Genomic DNA, 20,533 nt, shown 5'->3' with positions numbered 1-20,533 from the left:
CTGTTGAGAAGTTTGCTTTTATTGCTAACTCTGGAAATGAATAAAACCTTGTGAATATTTTCCTTAAGCCATCTAAATTCCATTTTTACTAGAGCCACAGCTAGCTCTATAAAGGAAACAAATCCAACTGAAATTTTAGTGGTAAAACATGAAATAATTATTTGTTAAATTCTTTACTTAATTCAGTAAATTAAAAATAAATAAATATTAACTAACATGTGTTAGAGTTAAATTTGCCAACTGCTTCATTACAATAAATAATATTAAGCATGAAAGCTATCATTGCCTGCTATGTGTGGGAATAAAGACTAACCAAATGAGAACAAGCAAAGATTATTTATTCAGAGCTTGTTATAGCAAAGGAGTTGGCTACCAGTACTTGTGTTTGGCAGAGAATCAAAGACAAGCAGAGGAGCCAGAAAGATTTATACTGAATAAGAGGGAAGACTTCAGGTGTGCTCTGATGGAAGACTGTTGGTATAGGAAAGCTGTAGATGGGTTGAGAAGATTGGGGAATCCTATGCCATTGGCTGTGCTGTGCTTAGTCGTTCAGTCGTGTCTGACTCTTTGCAACCCCATGGACTGTACCCCACCAGGCTCCTCTGTCCATGCGGATTCTCCAGGCAAGAATACTAAACGGGGTTGCCATACCCTCCTCCAGAGGATCTTCCCAACCCAGGGACCGAACCCAGGTCTCCCACACTGCAGGCAGATTCTTTACCATCTGAGCCCACCAGTAAGGCCCAAGAATACTGGAGTGGATAGCCTATCCCTTCTCCAGGGAGACTTGCTGAACCAGGAATACAACTGAGGTCCCCTGCATTGCAGTAGATTCTTTCCTCTCTGAGCTACCGGGGAAGCCCAGAGTAGCTGGGAAGCACCCAGATTGTTTAAGAGTGCCTATTTGCTTCCTCTAGTCAGCCCTAAGTTGGAAACCAGGATAACAGGGAAGCTGTCAGTTATGAATCAAGTTCTTGCCATTTGGGGCTGTTTTAGAGATTGTTTTTTGACTCCCTGGGTCAGCTGATTGCTGGTTCCTACAAGTCTGACTTCCTTGGAGAAGGGAATGGCTACCCACTCCAGTATTCTTACCTGGGAAATCCCGTGGACTGAAGAGTCTGATGGGTTACTGTCCATGGAATGGCAAAATAGTCAGACACGACTTAGCAGCTCAACAACAAGTAACAACAAACAAGGTTGACTTACAGATAGCAGGCTGGCTTTCTGGACTGGTTACTCTAGCTAAGGGGTTGGTTTCCTGAGCTGGGTGCTTCAGATTGTGCGTCAGAGTTCCATTTATATGGTCTGTTGTACATTCAATCTGACATAAACAATAATATCTATGGTTTTTTAGGACAAAATCACAGTAAAGTTGGATAGATCTCCAAAACTTATTCTAGAGCAACGAAACAAATTCAAGATCGACATATGTTATTATTTATGTTACATAAAAAGAAAGGAAATAAAATCCTACATAACCAAAGCTATCGGTGCGTGAGTGCTCAGTCATGTCCGACTCTTTGCAGCCCATGCATGGTAGCCTGCCAGGCTCCTCTGTCCATGAAATTTTCCAGGCAACAACAGTGGAGTGGGTTGCCATTTCCTACTCCAGGGGATCTTCCCGACCCAGGGATTGAACCCGTGTCTCCTGTGTCTCCTGCGTTGGCAGGTGGAGTCTTTACCACGGGCACCACCTGAGAAGCTAAAACAAAACCAAAGATGTTTAGTAAACAATGTTTAGCAAATATTAGATGTGAAGGTATATGTTCATCAAAAAATCCTGGAATGTTATAAGACATCAGGTGATGGAAATCTGAAGAAAATTGCTGAGAGACTGAGGAATTCTGCAGTTTATTCCTAGACCTCAGGGTTGGCAGCCGAGGGAGGAGCTGTTTGTGGAAATGCCCACGTATGTGCGAGGAGCAGCCTGTGCATGTGTGTGGGACCCTGAGGTGGGAAGAGAATGGGTGTGTGTCATTCTGCCTTGAACTAGGTATTCTAGTGAGGAATTCTAAGAAGTTGCAATTCTGAATTTTTATTTATAAATTCTAAACATACCTTCTTGATGTCTATGAAAGTATACTGAGAAGAACAAAAATGTCTTTTTTAAAAAATGGATTGTGAGTCTTAAACTTTCTAGTGACATTTCACTGAACTCCATACATTTAACTGAGAAACTGCAAATACTAACTCACAGCAAATAGGAAGAGAATTTGATTTATTCAACTCTTGAGAATATAGAAGGGCTAATTTCATTCTTACAGTGTTTGTGGTCATTGGGTGTATAATAAGAGGCTCTTCTCTGGTATAAAGATATATCTAGATGGATGTAGAATTTGTACTTAAAGTATCTAATAATCCTTTGAAGAAGACTAAATTATAGAACCTGTGAGAATGCATCTATTGATGAGTTTTGTAAATAAAGTACTTGTTTTCAATCTTATAAAACAAGTTGCAAGTTGCCAAGTTGGAAAAGAGCTTTTCCACTCTACCCCCAAAGATGAAAGAGGTGAGCCACTAGTTTCCACTGTGTTATACAGTCATCACAATATAGTCACAAAGACTCTCAGTGCTCATACACAATTCTTTTTTAGCTAAATCTTGTGTACTTCTTCACTTTGGCTGACACTCCTAATTGACTACTAAAATTGAAGCATAAGTGTTAAGTATGTTTTATACAAATATGCCTTGAAAAGTGGTCTTCTCTATTTTTTCCTCCACAGAAATAAACTGAGTCCATTTAGTGCAATGAACATGTACTAGTGTATAATGTGAGCCATATATAATTTTTTAAAATTTAACCAGCCTAATTAAAGTAAGTTTAAGAAGGTGAAATTAATTTTAATAATGTATTTTATTCATTCTACTATATTTCAGATGTTATCATTTCAACATGTAATGAATGAAAAAAATCATTGAGATAGTTTACATTCTTTTTTTCTGGAGGAAGGAGGAGGAAGTTGGGTATGGTTCCTTCAAAGCAGTAACAATATTTTTTCAGAGGTAAAAAGTAGGCATTATTATAATTAAAGGCTCAAAGCAAAAAGGAACTGTATAAACTTTGGTTTCCTACCAGCATCTTGGGTGTCTCCAAAAGAACATGAAGTGCTTAAGGACAGGAACTTTTCTTATTCATCTCATTATCATTATCAGCAACTTTTTAAAAAGTTGGCCCTCAGGTAGAATTCCATCATTTCACTTAACCTCAGAGGATCATAGCCAACTCTTCAAACTAAAACACTTGGTTAAATCCTTCATAACGAAAATTTTTATTGAAAGGAATACTTTAAAAATTATATGTAACTGTATCTCTAGTTCATATATTATTTTTACAATTTCTTTTTCTCCTTCCCTTTCTTTTCAGTTAGTGTATCACTTAAATTCTGGAAAGGATTGAATTCCCCAAAGTGGGAAAGTGTTAGGTGCTCAGTCGTGTCCAGCTTTTTGCAACCCCATAAACTATGGCTTGCCAGGCTGTTCTGTCCTTGGGATTTTCCAGTTGAGAATACAGGAGTGGGTAGCTATTCCCTTCCGGGGATCTTCCCAACCCAGGGATCAAACCCAGGGCTCCTGCATTGCAGGCAAATTACTGTCTGAGCCAGCAGGGAAGCCACAAGGAGAAGTCAAATCCGTAGCGTCTCAAAGAATCAAATGGCTTAAGTTTCAAGGACAAGTGAAGTATGTATTAATATTTCACATTTAAAGGAAAACTTGCTTTCTGTAACTCTAACTAATCAGATATTACTTTAATATAAAAACAATTTTACTGAGTATGACCCTGAGTCATCTTTAAATATGTTATATTTTTTCCTGATATGAAAAATATTCTTCTTCATATGATAAAATATCTTCTGAAGACTCTAAAAGGGAAAGTAATAATCACATACAATTTCACTGTCCAAATACTTTACATATTTTATTGTATTTTTCTGTTTTTTTAAGGCTATAAATGTATCTAACTTTTATATAAATTATCATATCACATATATATCCTTATGCCTCATTTATCATATCATAAGCATTTTGTATTCATAAATGTTATTTGAAAATAAGATCTTATTGACTGCATAAGATCCCTAAGAAGTTATTTGCAATGACATGAAAATATGATATTCAAATTTTAATTTAAGTAGAAGAAAACATTGACAATTATTGGTAGAAAGTCAGTCTCCACAACTCTCCCCTCAATCTATATATATCCAGATGCTTAATTATTGCTGGTGCAGAGGTTTCAGAGGCATTGCTAAGATCAAACAGGAAGACAGGAAAATAGATTTTATGTTTAAGTCCTGAAAAGAAAGAGCAGATAAGATGGAATGAGGCCAGTAAAATGCAGAAATAATGTGAAGTGGATTTCTATCTCTTCATTTGTTCTCCTGTCAGTCATCCCTGTTGGTTTAGATCATCACTAGATTTCTACTCAACTCAGAAATATTCAAAGTGAGTGTCATTTTTTATGAAAATTGATGATAATGCTTGATCCTGAGGGCTCCAGATTAAGTTGACATGGGGTAAATAGTTTGAGTAGATGCAGGGGCTGGGGACAAAGAATCATGAGAAGGTCAACTCCTGGGAATCTGAAGATATGCTAAGAAGTGTTTGGCCGTGTAGTAGATGGGACCATTGTCTTTGGTCCCAGGAATTTCTCTTTGGAATGGACATATTTACCTCTTTTTTTCCCACTATTTAAAAATATTTACTTCAAACTTTATTTCTGTTCTATTTTTGAGAAAAATAAAATATTTTAATATCAAAGTTGATATTATATTCTATTTATAATTTTATTCTTTCTTTTTAATGTTATGCCACAATAATTCCTGAGGTCATTGAAATACTCTATGCAGACATTAAACATCTTAAATATTCCATCTTGTTAGTGTTTCATAATTGACTTGATATTTCCCTTCTTTGTATAAGATTGTTTTCTGTTTTTTTATTAAAGTAACTTATGAATTAATTCAAAGTTAACAGTATTCCTTTATTATATACTCTTAGAAACACAATTACCATGTCAAAGTATCTATTCTTAAAACTCTTGAAGTACGTTAAAATGAACATATTTCTCTGATTTTCTTCTATCTTCTTATTCTCTCTCACACCCTCTTTGTATTACTGTCTCTTATACCCATCATCTTTGAATTTTCTAGTTTAGTTGTTTCTTGTACTCTTTTCTTCTTGCACCAGTACTTTCAAAACTCGGAAAAAAAACCTTCCTCTGGATGTTTTTGGTCCATACCTGTCTGGTCAAAAGCTTTTAACTTGCCCAGTTTCTGACTGTAACATGATAACTTGTTTCCTCCCTGGCCTTATAGCATATAGCACATCCACTTAAACAAATTAAAAATAGACAAACAATGCTTTCCAGACCTTGTGTCTATATTATCATTTTAATTCAGATTTGTCATTTGTATCTACTATGTCCCCTAAAGTTATAATGATGTTCAAGTTGAAAATTCTTCTTGGGTTATAGCACTTTGTAGGGAGATGGGAAGAAAATGACAGAATTTCAGTGTCATTGGACGAATCAGTTCCACAATCAGTATAGATTCTTAGTCTCTACGTTTTGTTTAGAAAATGAAATACAAGGGTTTATTGTTCAGTGCTTATGTTGAAGAGTTGGAGAGCAATTAGAAAGTGTCTCTTATACAAACACTAACAGAATATAAAATAACTTGCTTTGAGAAATGGTTGCATGTTCACTTTATTCTTCCTTGGTGACTGTTGACTCCTGCAAACCATGTTGTAAGAAGCAGTTGTATACAGAGTGGTCTGGGGTAAGAGACTATTGTGCAGGCTCAGGTTACTTCATATCCTTTTCAGAAGCTGTGGTCTGTCTTATCAACATGCTTTCTAACCACCGTGAACAGGGACTTTTTCTATGCATCCTTTTAAAGACACTTATAGTTACTTGGAAATTTGCTGTAAGGGAGTTGCTGGTGTGACTTACCTATAAAGAATTCACTTTTGGCTTCTAGAAAGGAAGGAAAAGCATAGCAAAGAGGAAAACTTACCATAATCTTTATTTCCAGCTATTTTCTCTGGCTATTTCTATTTTACCAGACTATGTTAAACAGATATTTTATTGAATGGTTACTAGGATCAGACTCTGTGCTAGAAGCTAGAAATAAATAAGACAAATAGCCTCCTTATGGTAAAAATCACAGTAGTTGTGTTTATAATATTTGCCTGGTGACTGGGTGCGACAAGCTCAGCATTTAATTTTTTTTAAACTGCATTTTCATTGCTGTACATGCCAGCTCAGTTCAGTTTAGTCACTCAGCTGTGTCCGACTCTTTGTGACCCCATGAACCGCAGCACGCCAGGCCTCCCTGTCCATCACCAACTCCCGGAGTCCATCCAAACCCATGTCCATCGAGTTGGTGATGCCATCCAGCCATCTCATCCTCTGTCATCCCCTTCTCCTCCTGCCCTCAATCTTTCCCAGCATCAAGGGTCTTTTCCAATGAGTCAGCTCTTTGCATCAGGTGGCCAAAGTATTGCAGTTTCAGCTTCAACATCAGTCCTTCCAATGAACACCCAGGACTGATCTTTAGAATGGACTGGTTGGATCTCCTTGCAGTCCAAGGAACTCTCAAGAGTCTTCTCCAACACCACAGTTCAAAAGCATCAATTCTTCTGCACTCAGCTTTCTTTATAGTCCAATTCTCACATCCATACATGACCACTGGAAAAACCATAGCCTTGACTAGACGAATCTACCAGTGATCAAATCACTCATAATATGATGTGACTTGGTGGAGTATTTATCTGTTTTCTTGGGCAGTCTGCAAAGAACATATGAAAGAAATTTTTAGAAAACGCGTCCACTCTATACTACCTTATTGAACTTGTCTTCAATATATAGACCAAAAAAAAGTTTTCAATCTTTTTTACTTTTGTAAAAATATGCTACAAAATAAGTAGTTCTGTCTGAGAATATAAGCATCACATTTAAAAAATAGCAACATAGAATAAAGGGTGTTATATGGTGGTTTTTTGATAATAAATGTAAGGGTTTGCTGTATGAGATTAAAGGATATATTGATGAGAGGTAAGACTTACATGGTTATGCTGTGATGCAGGAACAAAGTCCTAAGCACTTGAGTAAGAATCTTATTCTCTTGTGAGTGACTTCAGTGCTGTGAAATTCTGAGGTATGAACTAAGCTCTGTGCACAGAAAAAAATGAATAGAGTCTACCTTCTCATATCCACTCTGAGCCCAAGTTATTCAATCAATTATGTTTCCTACATTGATGTAGGATGTAAGTCTGTTAGTCATAGCCAGTTGGTCTTTTGGTTATGTCATACCTTACTTCTAAATAGTTCTAAGAAATAATTGATCAAATTGTCTGGAGAGAAGAGTTTCACTTCAATTTTTGATTTGGACATTTATGCCAAGTAATGAAAACCACGGGCTTCCCAGGTGGCTGAGTCGCTAAAGAATCTGCCTACAATGCAAGAGACCCCAGTTCTATCTCTGGGTTGGGAAGATCCTCTGCAGAAGGAAATGGCAACCCACTCCAGTCTTCTTGCCAGGAAATCCCATGGACAGAAGAGCCTGGCGGGCTATAGTCTATGGGGTCACAAAGTGTCGGACACAGCTGAGTGATTAAACCACCACCACCACCAAAGAACATAGTCTAGCACCTACTGGGTTAAATTTGCTTATAAATGCAATCCAAATGCCACACGGTAGCAGAGGACTTTTATCTCTTTTTGCTGTGCTTAGGCTCTCAGTCACATCCGACTCTTTGCAACCCCATGGATTGTAGCCTGTCAGGCTCCTCTGTGCATGGGGATTCTCCAGGCAAGAATACCAGGGTGGGTTGCCAGGCTCTCCTCCAGGGGTTCCTACCAACCCGGGAATCGAACCCAGGTCTCTCACATTGCAGGCAGATTCTTTATTGTGTGAGCCCCAGGGAAGCCCTTTAGATCTCTTAAAGAAGCACTTAATATTCAGAAACTCTCCCCTACTCCAAAAGTCTTTTAAAGTATTTAGCGAAAATAGGCAATTCTAAGCAAAAAGAAGTCTCATGTGTTTTTTTTTTTTTCATATAGGCTTTGCATTTATCTTCTTGTTTTAGTAACTTCTTTAAATATGACACCTTATTTTTACACCACATATTATATTTTGTCAACCTACTTTTACATATCATCTAATAGGCTCCTCAGGACAACCTCATGAGAGAGACAGGTCACTGTTTCCCAAAATTTGCACAGCAAGTAGTTTATTAATAGAGTAAGGATTGGAGCCTTGGCTCTAAATTTGAGGTTCCTGAAATAGTTATACAGGCTGGTCCTTTAGTTTGTTTTAATTCTATACATTTCTCCTAGAAAAGCAAGGTAAATAAAGGAATAACTGATAAGCTGTGGGGAATGTACCACTAAAATACAGTAGGTGAGATTTTCTTTCCCAACTTAACAAACCAAACACTTTAAGTCTCTCAAAATAGCCCAAAATAACAGAATCAAGTGTTTAAAACAGCTGAGGAAAGATTCTAATGGACCATAGAAAAACCCTGGCTCAGAAACTATATAAAGGCTTTTCTCAGGAGTGCCTGAGGTGATGCCCAGAAACTTCTGAAGAAGGCAAATGTAAGTCCTTGATCAACTCCTTCTCCATCTGATTCATTGAAAATGATTTCTCGGAAGTTTATTAACTATTTCCTGGTGTTGTCCTTCTGGGGGTGGGACATTCCTCCAGAATGGAGAACTAGTCTGTGGTTACGTGGGGATCTGGGGTTGATGTTAGTAGAAGTCAAGGGGGAAGGAGAGGTACACTTCTGATGAATCAAAATTTGATGTTGCGTGAATATTCCCAGTTTTCACCTTCTTCCTGGTTTCATCTCTGTGTCTCTCTCCTTTTCTTTTATGCCTTTCTCTAAGGAGGGTTCATTTAGCTTTTGTGAGGTAAGAAGAGTGAGAAGCGCTCAGGCAGTTCAGTCAGTTGGGAAAGTCATACAAGTAACTCTCATGTGTGGTGAAAGTGGGTAAAGAGAAAGGAAGATTCAAGAACTGAGAATCAAAAAAAAAAAAAAAAGAACTGAGAATCACTGAGAGTTTGCAGATGAATTTGGAAAGATGAGACATAGTTGTATCATCATTTTTTCCACCTAGTCCCAATATCCAGCCCATCCATCCATCCTGCTCAGAGCTATAGTTGGCACTGGGACAAGCAGGTGGCCATGTACTGGGGGACTCCAGGCTCTTGAGGTGGCTTGACAGGAAGTACAGAGGAGTCTTTCTTCTTGCACCTGACCATGGCTTGGGGTCCAGCACTGGAGGGTGCTGAGATAAGGAATATGGAGGGTTCTGAGAAGATATCAATTCAGAGATCCGTAGGTCCCCAGGAAGAAGATCAACATCAACTTGAGTGAGCCTGCTCTCCTGCGCTATGATACTGAAAAGGACCTGAGCAGGTGGCCTGATACTTCTGTTGCATAGGACAGAAGACTAGGCATTCGAGAGGCTCTTATCTATTCTCCAAGAGTGGAAGTTGAAGAAATGAACTCGGGTTAGGAGCGCAAAAAGCTGTGGTGGAAGAGAGGAGTCTTTAACCTTCCCTTCTTTGTCTGTTTTTGTCATCACCAGTTTCTTTTTACTTGTCCCCTGCATTCCTAGGCCCAGACTTATTCATCCTGAGAGAAGCAAAGAGAGCCGGGAGGAATCCTTCTAATGCAGGTGTGTCCATGTGCGTGATCACACTTCATCCTGTCTCCAGACTCGGCGGTGAGTGTGCATGTCCTGGACTTATACATGTGGAAATACACTCAGGGAAGTAAGGAAAACTGCTGTCTCCACAAAGTACATCTCCCTGGCCCCTGAAAAATGAACTTTCCCAAACAAGGGAAGTGAAATTTGCCTGTTTGTGGAGTGGGGTTGCTGGGAGAGAGTGGCATTCTGTTACAAGTCAGTGGAGAGAGAAGGTGAGATGAAAAATTCCGAATCTTGTAGTGTGAGGGAGAGAAAGGGACTTTGTACATGTTTTGTCTGTATTAAAGAGTTCAGTCATGTTGATCATCTCCCTATTCTAAACTACAAGCATCTTGAGGAACTGTATTCCTCTCACCACCTAGCACACTCCACAATTTTGCAGTAAACTTGAGTTGTCCATGAATCTATTATCACAGTGTTATTGGTAGATATGCAAAGAGCTATTGAGAAAGTGGCAGGTGTTAAGATTCCCAAATTGTTATACTAGGTAAGGTTTGTGGTTGCTGCTCTTAGAGTGGGCAGGAAATACTTCTTAATGGTGGGGGGACAGTGGGAAGGGTGGGATTTGTACTTGTGGTCTCATTTAAAAATTGTGTGTGTGCTCAATCATGTCTAACTCTTTGTTATCCTGTGGACTGCAGCCTGGCAGGCTCCTCTGTCCATAGCACTTTCCTGGAGAGAATATTGGAATGAGTTGTCATTTCCGCCTCCAGGGAATCTTCCCAACTCAGGGACTGAACCTAGCCCTCTTGAGTCTCCTGCATTGGCAGGTGGATTCTTGACTACTGAGCCCCCTGAGAAGCACATTTAACAATTAGCCATACTCAAAAAAAAAATTAGTTTGCGTTAATCTGAGAGATAATAATGAACTGTTTTGGAGATGAATTAGTTAGAGATGATGTCCTCAAGATGGTGAATCATTTACCTTTTATTTTATTTAAGAATATTTATTTATTTATTTGGCTGCACTGGGTCTTAGTTGCAGCCCGTGGAATCTTTAGTTGCAGCATGAGAACTCTTAGTTGTGGTATGTGGGATGTAGTTCCCTGACAAGGGATTGAACCCAGACCCCCTGCATTGGGAGAGTGGAGTCTTAGCCACTCGACTGCCTGAGAAGTCCCTCATTTACTTTTTAAAATTAAATTAGAATAAATTAAAAACCAGTATTAGAATAATGTGAAGCCACCAAGAAAGCCCCCTGCTCCTTTAATGGAGGAGAATGGAGTGGAATTGGATCCAGCTCACAGTGACTTGGGTCTCAACCTCCATAAAGTTTGAAGAAGGAGTATTAGGATCAATGTTATTGGTGGAGAAAAGAGCAAGAACCATTGTTCTTGTGTGATATTTGGTCCTTGTGGAATTGTGTTTTGTATTTTCCGTCATCTTACATGCATCTGATATCTGTCCTGTTAGGCTGTAAGCAACCTGGGACAATTTTTGTCCTTTTTATTCTGCACCTCACCATTTTTTTGCATATGGTAGATGCACAAGATAACCATAATACAACCATCAAAATCAGGACATTAACAATGATACATTACCTCCCTCTAATCTTCATACTGCACTCAAAATTTTGCCAAATGTCCTGCTAATGTCCTTTTTGGTAAAAATGAAGGCTCTAGAAGGACACTCATGATCTTGCATCTGTCAGTCTCATTTAACTACCTCTTTCTCGATTGCTATTCTATGTGAAAACTAAACACTCTCCACAAAATAAACAGCAGCTTCTAACCAGGTGTTAGTCTTTATAAAGAGGGTGTCTACAATATGTTTAACCAGGCACACCCTAAAAAATCAGCCCTGTTTACGTTTGCAATGAACAAAGAAGGTTGAGTCACTACCCATTAAGGCGAATTTCAGTAATGTAGGGCAAACAACCTTCAGGATATTCTTTTCTCAGGAACTTTAATTTTGAGGCTCTGAGTCTGCTCATTATAGTGCTGACTAGAAAAAAATTCATCAGTGTCAAGAATAGATTGTTCCAGTAGGCTGCCAGGCATCTGCGCGCTATTTCTCCGGGGCAGCCGCTGCCTGGCTAAGGAACCAGGAGTGTTGGCAGGCCGGCCCTGGGGTCTGTCCTTCACCTTGCCCTTCCTGCTGCTCTATCGTATGTGGCCTTGTCACCAGAGAATGTTGAATGGGGTCAAGATGCCTGCCTGTGCAGAAAATGAGAGGCTGCATGCAGGCTGCCCCAGGGCGAAGAAAGTGGATTGAGGCATAAGAGAGGGCTACTGCAGGGTCAGAGGGGCCACGCGTGGTAGCAAAATGAAGTTTGGCTGGACTATGGGCAGGGTGACAGTTATGTAAATCTCTCTGCCTCAAGAGAATTGGAGGTGACAGAATCGAGGACAACTTAACTTTTCATTTCAATTCTGAAATACTAGCACTAACATCTGGTCAGACAGATTAAAACTCAAGTTCAAAATTATGCAACCAAATTTCTCTTTAAAACTATCTTGCTGAGACGGAAGAGACCTTTGATGAAAACATTGGATTATATGCACAACAGCTTTCTCATTTTTTTTTTTTTTGAGTACCATTATGTCAGTAACTGTTCTCAGTGATGGGCATCCAGGGATGAAAAACAGTCCTTGCACTCAAGAGTTCACAGAATTTGTCATAAGCCATAGAGCCAGACAGATTAGCCACTGAAGTGTGTGCTATTGTTAGGAGTGGCCTGGAGATGGGCTTTATGAAGAGCTGGATTTTTCATTTTTGTATTTCAGAATATTTTTTTGTTTTTCCATTAGCATTATTAATTTATTAAGCCTAAAAAGTCTGTCAACACTTATTTTTCCTCTTAGAACCTAGAGTTTTCAGAGTTTGGATTGGGCATACGACTTAAATACTTGAAAGGATGGCCCTTTCTCTCCAATATATGCCCAGTCTTACCTGTGTAGTGAAAAGGATCACTGGCCAGTCATTCCCCAGAAAGTGGTGAAGAGCTACCTGGGTGAACTGGGAATGGGACCAGTGACAGGTTTTGCACCCATCTGGCAAACTGCAATTAAGCCTCTTCTCACAGGCCACTGGACATGTGGTGTGGGTATGCTGCTGGGGGTGGGGAGATGGTTGACAATAGAAGAATTGAAATCTCTGGTAAGGGAGGTGGGGAAGAGGTGGAGAAGGGGTGATTTTCTAGAAGAAAATCAGGCATCGTCATACCGTTACCAGAAGAAGGAGGAATGGAGGGGGAATTCTAGGATTAGATTCCTTTTGGGTCCAAATTGTGCTTTTTCATTGCTCACTGCCTCCTGGAGTGAATTGCTTTGTGTCTTTGAACCTAATTTTCCTTATGGGAAAATATGGCAGGTAGAACATTAAATATGTAAGGCCCTTAGCTTACTTTCTGTTTGCCAGATGAGGAGAAGGAAAATGACATGATGAAGATGATGAAGAAGATGAGAATGAGGATAATGACAATGTGGTCCTAAGCATTATGTGAGGGATTATGAGGCAGATGAGATAGACATGGTCCCTGATCTCTAAAAATGTGCTGATGAGATAGGTCACCACAAGGCAATAAAAAAACATGCTGTCGGAGGGGAAGCAAAGAGTGTTGTGTGAGCTTGCGGGAGGTGTCTCAGACCCACACTTGGGAGATCATGGGAAAATTTTTTGAGAAAGACATATCTGAACACAACCTTTAATTCAAAATAAATAAGTGCAATGCAAATAGAGAAGGGCCCAGGGTGGAGGAGAATAGAAGCGCCTATGAAAGGTACAGAGGAATCAAGAGCACAGTGAACTCAAGACTCTGTGGAACTAGAGACATTCTGGAAAGCTGTTGTGGGCAAGTGTAAGAAGCAGAGTGACCAGGAGTGAGACTGTGGAATGTGGGGCCAGGACTGGAAGGCCTGGGAAGCCTCTGTGAAGCTTTCAGCAAATGAGACATGACAAAATTTGCATTTTTGAAAACTTCCCCTGATGGTGGTGAACTGTAAAAGGGGACAGAGTGGTGGGACTAGAGGCTAGTTGAAGTACTGCCCTAATCCAAAAGAGGGATGATAATGGCTTGAACTAGAAAACAATGTTCACCATGGTGGGAAGCCTGCAAATATGGGAAATATTTAGAAAGTAAAATGAATAACATTTTGGGATAGATTGTTTGTGTGGAGAAAAGAGAGCTTAGAATGAGACACAGGGTTCTGATTTTGACAGTGAAGTGCATAGCTTTATCCATTAAACTGTGTTTGGCTGCATATGGTCGGAAACGTGGGTCAGTGATTTTAACTCAGTGGTTCTTAAAGTGCATTTCTTGAACAAACAGCACTAGCATCAGCTGGGAGCATGTTAGAGATGTGAATTCCTGAGTCCCACTTGTATACCTACTTAATGAAAATCTCTGGAATTGGAATTGAGCAGTATCTATTTCAGAAGTTTTTGCAGGTTAAGTTTGAGAACCACTGATTTGAATCACCAAAACCACTGATTTGAATCACCATTCGAGAGAAAAGCAACCTTAATGGTATGTGGCAGCCTGGATGGGAAGAGAGTTTGGGGGAGAATGGATACGTGTACATGGCCGAGTCACTTTGCTGTGTACCTTAAACTGTCACAACATTATCCATCAGCTATACTCTAATATAAAAGAAAAAGTTTAAAAAAAGAGAGAGAAGAACAGTCTGAGGAATGGGACTCTAGTTCTGCTTCTTTGCCATTCTTTTGATTCTGTCTTCTGTTGTATCATGTGTTTGTCCTCAGGCAAATTCTTAGGCAAATTCTGGCTGGGAACACAGGATGCCTAACAGTTTCAGGTAACAATCCATGGCAACACAGTTTAAACGCAACCAAGGGGGGAGTTTCTTCCTGTGTCTTGTATTAAATGAGAACCCTTTTCCAGAAACAACTCAGTGCATTTCAGTTCTTGTCTCATTGGCCAGAATTTTATCACATGCTCACGCAAACCTACTTATTGGCGAGGGAAATTCTATCATTATTGATTTGAAGTCATTTTAACCAATCAAGACACACCAGGGCTAGAGCCCAGGGGTCTAGTGGAGGAGGGTGAAAATCTGGAACAAACTTGTGGTTTTATTGAGAAGGAGGGAAAGGGCAAGGATGGACTCGGGGAGGCATCCAGTTACATTTGCTGTCCAGTGGCAGCATTCACTGGGATACAGACAGCGAGAGGGGAAGTAGAAATGATGGGACTAAAAGTGAGTTCAGTTTTCAGTGGGTTACATTTTGGATCTTATCAAACATAGAAATGGAGACATTCGGAAGGCAGTTGATTATGGAGATGTGAAGCCGTAGAGACAATTCCTGGCTAAAGATTACTTGGGAATCATGAATTTGAAGCTAGAAATTTTTGCCAAGGGAGAGATGAAATCACCCATTAAGAGTATATACAATAAAAACAGAAGAGACTTTAGGAGATCAGAGACGAAAACAAGCACTGAGCATATGAGGTGGGTCTGAGGAGGAGGCTGAGAAAAATTAAGACAATTTAGTATCATGGAAGCCAAAGGGGGAAAAAAATGTTTAATAAAGCGAGTGTGGTCAGTTTCAAGTGCTACAGCAATTTCCCGTTAGATGAAGTCTTTAAAGTGTGAATTGTTGCAGTGGCATAGTTGAGATAGAACCTGTATTTCAGTGAGGGATGGGGACGGTAAAACAGGCAACCCTCTCTTGACACACGGCTGGACAATGAGTTTTTGAAAATGAGGAATAAAATAGGAGGCAGTCTCAAAATCATATTTAGACAGGATAGAAACATTGTAAAACTGAAATGTTTCTTTCAGTTAATTAGGTAAGATTGTAGGGTTTCAAAACTGTTTGAATGAATTGCTCTATTTGAGAGAAACATCGAGGCACTTTTTGCCCAGCAAAGAGCTGGCATGGAATGGAATAAGGAGACCTCATGAGTGAAAGAAGAGAGAAGAGGAGGAAAGAGAAGGTGACATAGAAATGTAAGAACTCCTGGAACATATTATCTAAATATGAAGACAATGTTGAAACACAGAAAACTATTAATAATGGACAATAAATTGTTCATGTTGTAGAAGTGACTGTAATTGCCATGGGAGGTCAGACAAGTGAGATTAAAATTAATCCACTCTCATGAGACAAGTCAAACTCTCAGAGGGACGTTCACTCTTTAAAGCCAAGTGATACAATTTGAAGGATGATCGCAGTCCTCTTGGTTAAGCTAGGTGTTTGGGATGACTTTATAGGTAAGATTTAGCTCTGTATACACTTCTAAATTGTCTTCTATAATGATGCACAGTCATTAACTAAGTGTCTTTGTTGTCTGTACCCCCAAAGGTATCAAATTAAAGTGGCCTCTTAAATACTGATCCAACTGAAAGAGCACTTAGTCCGTGTCATTTTAAGACCTATTTTATCATTTAATTTAGAATTCTGTGTCTCCCAGAATAGTTCTATTTATCTCATCTACTTCATCAATTGCTGTGAGGACAAATGTGAAATATATGATTTTTAAAAAACCTCATTTCAATCAGGGGAGATTAAATTTAAAAATAAACCTCTAGCTGAAATAAAATGCAAAATTGCCAATATGATGATTAGCAAACAACTTTGTTTTCATGTAGAGCATTTTCTGAGTTGGTTTTTGACTTAGTACAGTAGACAGTCAAATTTAGATGCTTCAGTGTTTTTCCATTCTGAACTCATTCTTTGTGTAGTAAAGATTTGGTTTTTCTGTAGTGTCAGCAAATAGAAGTACAGTCACCAAAATATGTTTCTTCTTGGTTTTTTCTTCTATCATCAATCATCCTTGATGAGAGTTTAAGTACAATGTGAGTTTAATGTTCTTATGCATGCAGTTTCTAATAAAGAGCCTTTATTTTCATCTTGTTAACTCTACAAGTAGAATTTACTCTGAATTTATTAACTGCTCCTTATAATTTGTTGTCCTAATTTTAAAAATTCTGACTTATTCTTAAAGGTCCTGGAGCTGCCCTTGGATAGTGATTTTTCTTAAGTAGTCACCCAAGTAGCTTATATTTAATTGTTCTTCATGTTTGCAGAAGATATTCCTATGTCACTATCTGCAGTCATGTTTCACAGTTTAGACCCTGGTTCCTCCATAAATGCAACAATAGCAACAACAACAGACTGATGAAATAGAATCAATTTTTTTTTTTTAAGAACTCTGGAAATTAACCAAAGGCTTGTAGCAAGCTATGAAGCATTTATTCAAGAAAAATTGCCGAATATTGGTAAGGATAGCAACTCTAACCTCCCACTCCCCAACTCAGCAGTAGCCTTGAAGAAGAAGAGCTTGCATGCTCGATAGTTGAGGAAGCAGGACAGAGCTGGGGCTCTTTCAAAGCTGCATTTCCAAAGAGTTGATCTTATTTGATGTGTTGAATGGTTTTCTGACTGGAAAAGCTTGTTCGTATTTGATCTGACTCAAGCTTGCCCAGTGCTAAAAGCCTCTCCTCAAGGGGCATTTATGGAAAATATTTACAGGCAAATGTTTCAAAACCGTAGTGCCTGAGGGGACAGTTAACAGTTGACACAAACAACAGATTAACCAGAAAAGCTTGAAAAGAAAATGAGGTGTCCACAGGGGCTTTGGAAAGTTTGGATGTATTCCTGGGAATCTAAAAGTTCATGCACTTGTGTAGAGCTGTGTGCATTCTCAGAAAGAACCTGAGAAAGTCCTAAGCTCTCACCTCTGGCTGACCTTGAAGCAGCCAACCAGGAAGTAGAAGCTAAGACATCTCTAAACTGAATGTTGGAGGTTATTTTAACGTGTGTACAAAGTTCCTCAGTAAAGAATAGTAGATTTATTGGTTCCAGGAATTTAAAAAATTGCTCAATCATAACTGATTCCTAAAATAAATGAACAGAGACTTCAGTAGCCATACATGACAAAGAACAGAGCCTTTACAAAATTAGCTCAGTAATATCAAGCAAACTGGTGAATTCTACCAAACATCTAAAATATTGCTTACACCAATTATTTACATAATCCCCCCTCAAAAAAAGCAAAAGAAGAAGAGAGATACTTTCCAGCTCATTCTATGAGACCAGTATTACACAGATACCAAAACCAGACAAAATATCACAGAAAAGCAAGCTACAGACCAATGACCTTTATGAATAAATATACCATCATCTTCAACAGAAACCTACAAATTAGTCCAAAATATATAAAAAGTGAACACCATGGCCATGTGAAATTTATCCCAAGAATGCAAGTTTGTTTCAGCATATGAAAATCAGTGTAATATGCCATATTAAGAGAATAAAGAAAAAAATGATCATCACAGTAGATAAAAATTCAAGACGAACATCTGACAAAACAGACATTTGACAAAATCCTACACTATTTCAGGGTCAAGCTTTCAGCAAACTAGAAATTGAAGGGAACTTCCTCAGTCTTATTAAGGGCATCTACAAAACCCTACCACTAGTACCATGGTTAAGGGGAAAGAGAAAGAATAGGGCAAGGATGTCTACTCTTATCCATTCTATCCAACGTTGTACTAGATGTGTGAACCTGGGCAGCTAGCCAGGCAACAGAAACAAAAAGCCTCCTGATTGGAAGGAAAGAAGTGAAAGATACAGCTAGTATCATAGTTAAGGTGAAAGATAAAAAACAGGACAAGGATGTCTACTCTTATCCATTCTATCCAACATTGTACTAGATGTATGAACCTGGGCAGCTAGCCAGGAAAAAACAACAAAAAGCCTCCTGATTGGAAAGAAAGAAGTGTCATCTCCATTTGCAGATGACATTATCATAAATATATAAGATAATATATATCATATAAAATACTAAGTATACACATACACACACACAAATACACAAAGTATTAGAACAAATAAGAGTTTAGTGAAGTTGAAACTTACAATAAAAGATGAATATACAAAATTTAATTGTATTTTTGTACACTAGCAATAAAAAAACTAAATGAAATTAAGAAAATTATTCTATTTACAATTGCATCAGGAAGAATAAAATACTTATGAATAAATTTGTCAAAGAAGTGCAGGACTTACACACTGAAAACCACAAATTATTGTTGAAAGAAATTAAAGAAGCCCTAATAAATAGAAAGACATCCCACGCTCATGTTGGGAAGACTTACTATTGTTAAACGGGCAGTATTCCTTAGAGTGATCTGCTGCTGCTGCTGCTGCTAAGTCGCTTCAGTCGTGTCCAACTCTCTGTGACCCCATAGATGGCAGCCCACCAGGCTCCCCCGCCCCTGGGATTCTCCAGGCAAGAACCCTGGAGTGGGTTGCCAGTTGCCCTCTCCATAGAGTGATCTACATAATCCCTATTAAATTCAAACTCCCTTTTCTACAGTAATGCACAAGCAAATCCTAAAATTTGCATAGGAATGTGAAGGACCTAGAATAGCCCAAACAATCTTGAAAGAATAAAACAATGTTGGAAGACTCACACTTCCTGATTTCAGAATTTACTATAATCCTACAGTAAAAAACACAGTTGTGGTATTTGCATAAGGATAGACACATAGATCATGTAGCATTTAACCTGAGAGTCCAGAGGTAAACCCACACATCTGTGGTCAATTGACTTTTGACAAGAAAATTAATGAGGGAAAGCATAGTGTTCTCAACATATGAAGCTGGTACATCTTCATATTCACATGCAAAAGAATGAGATTGGACTGTGCTTCACACTATCTCCAAACATTAACTCAAAATGAATAAAACCTTTAAGAGCTAAAGTAATAGAATTCTTAGAAGAAAACATCAGAGTAAATGTTCATGATCTTAGTTTAAGCAATAGTTTAAAAAATGTAACACAAAAAGCATGAACAACATGAAAAATAGATTGGAATTCCTCAACATTAAAAATATTTGTGCTTCAAAAAAATCAGGAAAATGAAAAAATGATTCATAGTATGGAATAAAGCATAGGATGTCCCTGTTGCTCAGATGGTAAAGAATCTGCCTGCAATGCGGGAGACCAGGGTTCGATCCCTGGGTTAGGAAGATCCTCTGGAGAAGGGAATGGCAATCCACTCCAGTATTCTTGCCTGGAGAATTCCATGGACAGAGGAGCCTGGTGGGCTACAGTCCGTGAGGTCACAAAGAGTTGGACATGACTGACTGACTAACACACACACACACATGGCATAAAACATTCACACACTGTGTATCTGATAAGAATGCTGCATCTAGTATATATAAGAAACTCTTGCAACTCTAGAATAAAAACAAAAATATCCTAATTAAAATATGAGCAAATAATTTGAATAGCTATTTCTCTAATGAGGACATGCAGATGGAAGATTAGCATATAAATGATGTTTAACATCATTAGTTATCAGGGGATAGGAACTCAAAATCAAAATGAGATATAATTTCACATCAACTAGGATGGTTATAATAAAAATATAGAAAGGAAAATAACAAATGTTAAGGATGAAGAAACACAAGAACCCTCATACATTCTTGACCAGAATAAAAAATAGTGCAAACACTGTGGAAAGCAGTTTGGAAGTTCTTCAATATATTGAAAATACAGTTGACATATGATCCAGCATTTTCACCTCTAGGTTTATATTCAAGAGACTTGACAATATATATATTTATATTAAAAGTTGTGTACAAATGTTTATAGCAATATCATTCATAATACTAAAAAATGGAAATGACCTAATGCCCATAAACTGATGAATGGATAAGCAAAATATGGCATATCCGTATAGTAGAATAGTATTTGGCAATAAAAAGAAATAAAGTACTGATAAAGGCTACAGTATGGATGAACTTAAACACAAGGCTAAGTGAAAGAAGCTAGATATAAAAGGCCACATAATAGTAGGATTCCATTTATGTAAAATGTCCAAAATATGCAAATCTGTA

General features: G+C 38.4%; 1 long non-coding RNA gene across 1 annotated transcript in view; it reads left to right on the top strand.

Moving 5' to 3' along the window:
- Nucleotides 1-9,621: 9,621 nt before the first annotated feature.
- Nucleotides 9,622-20,533, top strand: part of LOC122434123 — a 154,537-nt gene continuing 143,625 nt past the window's right edge. Inside the window, exon 1 of the long non-coding RNA XR_006267254.1 lies at nt 9,622-9,730. This is a non-coding gene — a long non-coding RNA (uncharacterized LOC122434123). The remainder of the gene's footprint in view (nt 9,731-20,533) is intronic.

This window comes from Cervus canadensis, chromosome 33 (assembly GCF_019320065.1).
Source record: "Cervus canadensis isolate Bull #8, Minnesota chromosome 33, ASM1932006v1, whole genome shotgun sequence".
Lineage (NCBI taxonomy): Eukaryota > Metazoa > Chordata > Mammalia > Artiodactyla > Cervidae > Cervus > Cervus canadensis.
This window is presented reverse-complemented; position numbering and strand designations above follow the sequence as displayed.